The sequence below is a fragment of the Pristiophorus japonicus genome, chromosome 1 (assembly GCF_044704955.1).
Source record: "Pristiophorus japonicus isolate sPriJap1 chromosome 1, sPriJap1.hap1, whole genome shotgun sequence".
NCBI lineage: Eukaryota > Metazoa > Chordata > Chondrichthyes > Pristiophoridae > Pristiophorus > Pristiophorus japonicus.
The window spans coordinates 204,145,485-204,155,872 of record NC_091977.1 but is presented as its reverse complement, the minus strand read 5'-3'; positions in this window follow the sequence as shown (position 1 = coordinate 204,155,872).

The window sequence follows — 10,388 nt, the reverse complement described above, 5'->3', positions numbered from 1 at the left end:
TTTTGCTAGCCCCTTTCTCAGTTGTAGTGGATGCTTACTCTAAATGGATTGAATGCATAATCATGTCACCTAGCACATCCACTGCCACCTTTGAAAGCCTCCGGGTTATGTTCGACACCCATGGCTTGTCCGATGTCCTTGTCAGTGACAATGGACCGTGTTTCACCAGCTCTGAATTCAATGAGTTTATGATCCACAATGGCATCAAGCATGTCAGATCTGCCCCGTTTAAGCCCGCATCCAACGGTCAAGCGGAACGGCAGTCCAAACTATCAAGCAGAGCTTGAAACGTGTGACGGAAGGCTCCTTGCAGACCCGCTTATCTTGGGTTCTGCTCAGCTACTGGATGCGACCCCACTCGCTCACTGGGGTTCTCCCTGCAGAATTGTTAATGAAGAGAGCACTCAAAACCAGGCTCTCCCTAGTCCACCGTATCTAAATGATCATGTGGAAACCCGGCGTCACCGGCAAAATATGTACCACGATCGCGTGGCTGTATCCTGTGATATTGATGTTAACGACCCTGTGTTTGTCCTTAATTACGGTCATGGTCCTAAATGGGTTGCTGGCACTGTCTTGGCCAAGGAGGGAAATAGAGTGTTTATAGTCAAACAATTGAATGGACAAACGTGCAGGAAGCATTTGGATCAGACCAAACTGCGGTCACCGACAACCAGGAACAACCTAAAGAGGACATCACCACCATCGATCCACCAACACACACCCAACCATTGTAACTGTGTAAGACTTGCCACCAGAGGGCGCAACTGTTGAAGGCCCAAGGGCCACCTGCACACCTCGTGCAAGGGAGTATAAAAGGTTGTATGCCATGCTGCTTAGGCACTCTGGAGTTGGATTGAAGAGACTAGGTCACATCAGTTTTAGCTCACAGTACTCAGTCTTGTGGAGTTCTTCCATACTTAACATGCGCTGTACCCTCTCTAAAGCTCAATATCCTTTCGACAGTGTGGAGCTCAATACTGCGCACGCGTAATCTAACTGAGGTATTACTAGGGTGTTATATAGGTGCAGTATAATCTATACTTCTTGAACTAAAACCTAAAATTCTATTAGCTTTATTTTTACAACCATATCAACCTGAGGTGCTGCCTTTAGGAGTCTGTGAACTTGAACCCCAAATCCCTCTGCTCTTTCACAGCACCGAGCCTGCTTCCATTCAGAATATAATTACTGTTGCTGCATTTTTACCCAAAATGCATCTCCCACACTTACTGTTGTTGAATTCCATCTGCCCCTTTTTAGTCCATTTTATCTGATCAATATCCCTTTGCAGTTTCCTTTAATCTTCTAAAGAATTATCTGTACCATGTATTTTGGTATAATTTGCAAATTGTGACACTATTTTCTCTGGACTATATCCAAATCATTGATATACACACTGAACAGAAGTTGCCTTAGATATGAAGCTTGAGGTGCACCACTATCTACTTCCAACCACTCTGAAAAACTGCCCTCAACACCTACTCTCTGTTTTCTGACTTCTAACCAAAGTTTAATCCAGTTTGCTACCTCCTCCTAATTTCACATCCCTTAATATTCTATAGTAATCTTCCATGTGATACCTTCTCACATGCTTTCCTAAGTCCATGTACACTGCATCCACTGCATTTCCCTCATCTACCATGTATTTTACCTCCTCAAAGAATTCTATGATGTTTGTCAAGCACAGTCATCACTTTTGAAATCTGTGCTGGGTACTCCTAACTATTTTCTCTTTATCCAGATATGTGGTAATTTCATCCTTTCATAAAATATTACATTTTTCCTTACCACAGATATTAAACTGACTTGCCTGTATTTACCCAGATTAGCTTTGTCTCCCTTTTAAAAATTGAGTACTGCATTGGTCATTCCCCAGTCCTCCGGCAGACATTCAAACTCAATAGAACCGTGAAATATAATTTCCAAGGCCTCTGCAATTTCTTCCCTCAACTCCTTCAGGATGTCAGGCCTTGGCACTTTGTCTTCCCTTAGACTAACTAATTTATCTAACATTTTTCATTTATCCATCGCAATATCACTCATCTCGCTTTGAACCATACCTCCAAAAACAAATGAACTCGTTGTAAACAATTCATTGCCTGTGAAACACTTTGAAATGGCCTGGGGACATAAAAAGTATTACATAAATATAAATTCAAGTTTGTTGTGTTCACGGTCACCATGTGCTTGCAGACACTGGCCACTCGATGGTTTCATTCAGTCTCTCCCACAACTCTGTCACCAGGTTGTATACAAGAAAAAAACTGGTGTTCATCTACTGCAAATAGACTGTGGGATGACATCTCATTGCGAATTGGGTATTAGACATTGAATTTGGTTGTTGTGGGCCTGGTATTGTGAGCCTGGGTGGCAGTGCGAGCTATGAGGAGGATGCTAAGAGGCTGCAGGGGGACTTGGACAGGTTAGGTGAGTGGGCAAATGCATGGCAGATGCAGTATAATGTGGATAAATGCGAGGTTATCCACTTTTGTGGCAAAAACACGAAGGCAGATTATTATCTGAATGGTGACAGATTATTAAAAGGGGAGGTGCAATGAGACCTGGGTGTCATGGTAGGTCAGTCACTGAAGGTAGGCATGCAGGTACAGCAGGCAGTAAAGAAAGCAAATGGCATGCTGGCCTTCATAGCGAGAGGATTTGAGTATAGGAGCAGGGAGGTCTTACTGCAGTTGTACAGGGCCTTGGTGAGACCACACCTTGAGTATTGTGTGCAGTTTTGGTCTCCTAATCTGAGGAAGGACGTGCTTGCTATTGAGGGAGTGCAGCGAAGGTTCACCAGATTAATTTCTGGGATGGCAGGACTGACATATGAAGAAAGACTGGATCGACTAGGCTTATACTCACGGGAATTTAGAAGAATGAGAGGGGTTCTCATAGAAACATATAAAATTCTGACGGGACTGGACAGGTTAGATGCAGGAAGAATGTTCCCAATGGTGGGGAAGTCCAGAACCAGGGGTCACAGTCTAAGGATAAGGGGTAAGCCATATAGGACTGAGATGAGGAGAAACTTTTTCACCCAGAGAGTGGTGAACCTGTGGAATTCTCTACCACAGAAAGTTGTTGAGTCCAGTTCGTTGGATATGTTCAAGCAGGAGTTAGATGTGTCCCTTGCAGCTAAGGGGATTAGGGAGTACGGAGAGAAGGCGGGAGTGGGGTACTGAAGTTGCATGATCAGCCATGATCATATTGAATGGCGGTGCAGGCTCGAAGGGCCGAATGGCCTGCTCCTGCCCCTATTTTCTATGTTTCTATGTTTCTGTACAGCTGCTGTTGATGCCTTGTTTAGTCAGCTATTATGCTGGCAGGCTGTTAGTGCATGACATCTCTGCAGAGGATGCACTCATCAGTCCAATGGCAGTGTACTGGTTATGGTACTAGATGAATAGCAACCCAGAAATTGGGATTCATAATCCCACCGTGGAAAATATGAAATTGAATTCAATAAATCTGGTCATTTATGGGCTTGCAACAGAAAAAAAATGACCTCATAAACTGCAGAATCTTTGTTTTAAAAACCCAACTGGTTTAGTAATGTCCTTCAGCAAAGGAAACTTATCACCCTTTCCTGGTCTGGTCTACACATGACTCAGGATCCTCATTGTATGCTTGACTCCCTAAAGTGGCTTAACAATTGTAAAATATTTTATTTCTTGTTTATTATAAGCTTGTATCGGCTGGACTTAAGGCTTTTCAGTTTTCGGGCCGAAAACAGAGGCGGGGCGGAAAAGTTACCGGCCAGGAATAGTTTATGCTTTGGTAAGGAAGTTTTGGTATCTGGGCCCTGTGTCAGGGGGCGCAGCGCAAAGGGAGGCATTGTACACTTTTCGTGGTGCAAGGATGGGAAACTCGCAAACTAAACTGCCAGGCCATGTGCGCTCCGAGAGAGGCCGAGGTGTTGGGGGTGGGAACCTTTTAAAAAAAAAAGCATAAAAACATTCCCAAAACATTGCCCACAACACCACAACACAAATTGCTAATAAAATTAAAAGAACAAACACTCGCACTTACCTTTGGAGTACTTTACCTTCTTCTGCACCACCGGCTATGCTGGATTGCACTGATTTCCCAGGCGGTTATTGCGAGTGCACTTCCGGGCAGACGGATTGGGGAAAAGTCAAAACTACTGCCGGTGTCGCAATGAGAGGCGTTGCAGCTCTACCCGGCGGTGTTGCTGAGCGCCGCCACAAAACGGGACCAGAGGATCGTGACGGGGCGCAGGAGACCTCAATGCTGCCTTTCATGCCGCTCCGGGGCGAAACCCAGAGCGTAAAGGATTGAAAAATCCAGCCCTAAAAGTCAACAAGGATAATAACATAGGGTACGGTAGCATAGTGGTTATATTACTGGATTGTAATTCAGTAGACTTGGCCTAATAATTTGGAGACATGAGATCAAATCCCACCATGGCAGCTGGGGAATTTAAATTCAGTTAATTAAATAAATCTGGAATAAAAAGCCAGTGTCAGTAATGGTGACCATGAAACTACCAGATTGTCATAAAAACCCACAATCATTCCACTTACCATGGGTCACTCAACAGCAATTGATAGTGGTGGTAACCCTGACTGATTTTGTTCCCCCTCCAGTTCAGAAGCATTGAGGACGTGGAGTAGATAATACCATTTAGTCTGTCCAGTGCAGGGTCGCAAGAATCTAAAAGATGTGATGCAAATTCTACCATTATTTATACTATGCTGGGAATGCACAAGTTTTCCAAATTGCAATGCTTTATAATATTATCTTGATGACCATCACTGATTTATAAAAGAATATATAGCGTTAAAGTTTGTTCAGACATCAAGGCAATTCACTTACTCTGGGTCAGAATTCAGGATAAGGGGTTGGCCATTTGGGACTGAGATGAGGAGAGATTTCTTCACTCAGAGGGTTGAGAATCTTTGGAATTCTTTACCCCAGAAGGCTGTAGATGCTCAGTCGATGAGTATATTCAAAGCTGAGATCGATAAATTTTTGGACACAAATGGAATCAAGGGAAAGTGGAGTTGATGTAGAAGTTCATCCATGATCTTGAATGATGAAGCAGGCTCGATGGGCCGTATGGCCTACACCTGCTCTTATTTCATATGTTCTTATGTTCTTCCTTAAGAAATTTTATAAATATATTGAAAAACCATTGAGTGAGGACATGATGAAGGTTGGTCTGTGGCTGGATAACAACCAGCTCAGAGCAAACATAAATAAAACCCAAGTGTTGCTGTTTGACTCATCCTTGCATCTTGTCCCAGAAGGTTCCTTTGTAACCAATATGCATAGGGCTAACCTTCAGAATGGTCATTGTATATGTCATGTATGTACATGCTGTTTGTAGCCACCAGATGGTGTCATTGTTGGAGGCCACTGAGCAGCACGCACATGGTGCTGCTTGGGGATAAAAGGCTAGCCATTTTATGAGTCAGACACTCTGGGACTAAATAAAGCATAGGCAAGGTCGTACTTTGCTTAGTTAAACTGTGCTCAGTTTGAACCTTTATTGCATGCATAACATTTGGCGATGAGAATACAAGAACCCTTGTTTGCAAAATGAGCACGATTGGATTTTTAGAGCGATTCGTGGAGGGAAAAGATTGGGCAGACTTTGTGAGCCGTTTGAACCAGTACTTCGTGGCCAACAAAATGAATGGGGTCGACGATGCAGATCGGCGCCGGGCCGTGTTCCTCACTGTGTGCGGTTCAAAGATCTACGGTCTGATAAAAAATCTACTCATGCCTAGTGATCCAACAGAGAAAACGTACGAGGAGTTGTGTACATTGGTACGGGAGCACCTCAAGCCAGACGACGGCATCATCATCTCGAGATAAAAGTTTTATACACATGTTCGATTGGATGGCCAAAGCGCGGTGGAATTCAATGCCGACCTGAGACATCTAGCGGGACCGTGCAAGTTCGGGATGGGGTTGGCAGACATTTCTTTGTTATCGGTATCAACCACGAGGTGATCCTGTGCAAACTTCTGGCAGTGGAGGAGTTGGATTTAAAAAGGGCCATCCAGATCGCTCAAGCATGTAGGACGACGGACAGGAGTTTAAAGCAAATGTCGGTGAAGAACTGAACCTCGGCAAGTACTGTAAATGCGATTGATTCGGTGTTCTGCAGAGCGGCACATGGCAAGGCCTATCCGCTGCATTCGCGAATGATTCGGCATTCGGCAGAGCAGCACATGGCAGGGCCCATCCGGCTGCGTTCGCAAAACCTGTGGCTGCCCAAAGTCCGCGAGCGGGAATGTATCCGACTTCTCCGTATTGGCGTTGTGGGGGAAATCATCGGCACCAGCAATAGTTGAGAGTGGGACATCTCCAGCACAAGTGCCCGCAGATGAGCAGGTGAGCTACGACACACCACGTGGAGGATGAGAGTCAGACTGTGATAAGGATCCGGATACGCAATCCGGGATGCCAGAGGAGTAAGTGTATGGACTGTACTCTTTCATAACCAAGAGTAAACCAATTTTGATTAATGTGAAGTTCAACGGGATACCAGTATCGATGGAACTGGACACAGGGCGAGTCAATCGATCATGAACGAGAGGATATTTAATAAGCTGTGGGATATTAAGACTACGAGGCCTAGGCTGAGCCCTGTTAACGCCAAGCTGCGCACATACACCAAAGAACTGATAAAGGTGATTGGCAGTGCACAAATTAATATGTCGTATAACGGTTCACGAGTCACCGCTGTGGATTGTTCCAGGCAATGGCCCAACGCTGCTCGGCAGGAGCTGGTTGGAGAAAATCAGATGCGACTGGAACGACATAAAGGCATTGTCATCAGAGGAAGATACCTGTGCCCAAGTATTGAGCAAGTTCCCCTCGCTATTCGAACTGGGTATCGGCAACGTCACGGGAGCCAAGGTGCAGATCCACATGGACTCCGATGCAAGACCCGCCAATCATAAAGCTCGGGCAGTGACGTATATGATGAGGAAGAAGGTCGAAATTGAACTGGACAGACACCAGCGTGAAGGGATCATATCACCGGTCGAATTTAATGAATGGGCTAGCCCCATTGTTCCTGTGCTGAAAAGTGATGGCACAGTCAGAATCTGTGGAGACTACAAGGCTACGATCAACAGGGTTTTGACAGTACCCGTTACCGAAGGCTGATGACTTGTTTGCGAGGCTAGCCGAAGGGAAGTCATTCAGAAAACTGGACATGACGTCGGCCTATATGACACAGGAGTTGGTTGAGACGTCGAAGAGACTTATGTGTATTGACATGCACAAAGGACTGTTTATTTACCACAGGTTCCCGTTTGGAATTCGCTTGGTTGCAGCAATATTCCAGAGGAATATGGAAAGTCTACTGAAGTCTTTCCCAGAACCGTCGTGTTCCAAGATGACATCTTGATCACCAGTTGTGACTCCAAGGAACATCTGAACAATCTGGAGGAGATTCTACTACGTTTGGACAGAGTGGGACTCAGAATTAAATGCTCGAAGTGCGTCTTCATGGCACCGGAGGTTGAATTTCTTGGGAGGAAAATCGCCGCTGATGGCATCAGACCTACTGACGTGAAAACCAAAGCCATCAGGAATGCACCCAAGCCGCAGAACGTGACGAAGCTGCATTCGTTCCTGGGTCTACTCAACTACTTTAGTAACTTTCTACCTAATTTGAGCATCTTACTTGAACCACTGCATATGCTATTGAGAAAAGGCAACAACTGGGTGTGGGACGCTTTGAAAGACAGAGCTTTCGAGAAAGCCACCAATCTGCTTTGCTCAAACAAGCTGCTGGTACATTACGACCCATGTAAACGTTTAGTTTTGGCCTGTGACGCATCGTCATATGGAATTGGTTGTGTGTTACAACAAGACAATGAGTCGGGGAAACTTCAACCTGTCGCGTATGCATCCAAAAGTTTGTCTAAAGCAGAAAGAGCCTACAGTATGGTAGAAAAAGAAGCTTTAGTGTGTGTGTATGGTGTTAAAAAGATGCATCAATACCTGTTCGGTCTGAGGTTCGAATTAGAGACCGATCACAAGCCGCTCATTTCGTTGTTTTCTGAGTGCAAAAGTATCAATACCAGCGCTTCATCCTACATCCAAAGGTGGGCACTGACATTATCTGCCTGTGATTATGTCATTCGCCACAGACCTGGCACAGAGAATTGTGCCGATGCTTTGAGCCGGTTGCCGTTGCCCACACCGGAGGTGGAAACGCCACAACCGGCAGATTTAATGTTAATCATGGATGCTTTTGAGAGTGAATGTACCCCTGTCACAGTTCAACAAGTTAAGACCTGGACCAGCCAGGACCCGATATTATCGGTGGTAAAGGGTTGCATCCTCAAAGGTGATTGGTCTGCCATACCTAAGCAAATGTGCGAGGAGGCCAAACCGTACATTTGTCACAAGGACGAACTGTCTATTCAAGCAGATTGCAGATTGTGGGGCAATCGTTTTATAATGCCTAAGAAAGAGAGAGAGAAGTTTGTGCGTGAGTTACACAGCACACATAGAAACATAGAAACATAGAAAATAGGTGGAGGAGTAGACCATTCGGCCCTTTGAGCCTGCTGCCATTCAATAAGATCATGGCTGATCACTCCTTCAGTATACCTTTCCTGCTTTCTCTCTATACCCTTTTATCCCCTTAGCCATAAGGGCCATATCTAACTCCCTCTTGAATATATCCAATGAACTGGCATCAACAACTCTCTGCGGCAGGGAATTCCACAGGTTAACAACTCTCTGAATGAAAAAGTTTCTCCTCATCTCAGTCCTAAATGGCCTACCCCTTATCCTAACACTATGTCCCCTGGTTTTGGACTTCCCCAACATCGGGAACATTCTACACGCATCTAACCTGTCCAGTCCCGTCAGAATCTTATACGTTTCTATGAGATCCCCTCTCATCCTTCTAAACTCCAGTGAATAAAGGCCCAGTTGATCCAGTCTCTCCTCATTTGACAGTCCAGCCATCCCTGGAGTCAGTCTGGTGAACTTTCGCTGCACTCCCTCAATAGCAAGAATGTCCTTCCTCAGATTAGGAGACCAAAACTGAACACAATATTTCAGGTGCGGCCTCATTAAGGCCCTGTACAACTGCAGTAAGACCTCCCTGCTCCTATACTCAAATCCCCTAGCAATGAAGGCCAACATACCATTTGCCGCCTTCACCGCATGTTGTACCTGCATGCCAACTTTCAATGACTGATGAACCATGACACCCAGGTCTCGTTGCACCTCCCCTTTTCCTAATCTGCCACCATTCAGATAATATTCTGCCTTTGTGTTTTTGCCCCCAAAATGGATAACCTCACATTTATCCACATTATACTGCATCTGCCATGCATTTTCCCATTCACCTAACCTGTCCAAGTCACTCTACAGCCTCGTAGCGTCCTCCTCACAGCTCACACTGCCACCCAGTTTAGTGTCATCTGCAAACTTGGAGATATTACACTCAATTCCTTCATCTAAATCGTTAATGTATATTGTAAAGAGCTGGGGTTCCAAAACTGAGCCCTGCGGCACTCGACTAGTCACTGCCTGCCATTCTGAAAAGGACCAGTTTATCCCGATTCTCTGCTTCCTGTCTGCCAACCAGTTCTCTATCCACATCAGTACATTACCCCCAATACCATGCGCTTTGATTTTGCACACCAATCTCTTGTGTGGGACCTTGTCAAAAGCCTTTTGAAAGTCCAAATACACCACATCCACTGGTTCTCCGTTGTCCACTCTGCTAGTTACATCCTCAAAAAATTCCAGAAGATTCGTCAAGCATGATTTCCCTTTCATAAATCCATGCTGACTTGGACCGATCCTGTCACTGCTTTCCAAATGTGCTGCTATTTCATCCTTAAGATTGATTCCAACATTTTCCCCACTACTGATGTCAAGCTAACCGGTCTATAATTACCCGTTTTCTCTCTCCCTCCTTTTTTAAAAAGTGGTGTTACATTAGCTACCCTCCAGTTAATAGGAACTGATCCAGAATCGATAGACTGTTGGAAAATGATCACCAATGCATCCACTATTTCAAGGGCCAACTCCTTAAGTACTCTGGAATGCAGACTATCAGGCCCCGGGGATTTATCGACCTTCAATCCCATCAATTTCCCTAACACAATTTCCCGCCTAACAAGGATATCCTTCAGTTCCTCCTTCTCATTAGACCCACTGTCTCCTAGTACATTCGGAAGGTTATTTGTGTCTTCCCTTGTGAAGACAGAACTGAAGTATTTGTTTAATTGGTCTGCCATTTCTTTGTTCCCCATTATAAATTCACCTGAATCCAACTGCAAGGGACCTACATTTGTCTTCACTAATCTTTTTCTGTTCACATATTTATAGAAGCTTTTGCTGTCAGTTTTTATGTTCCCTGCAAGCTTCCT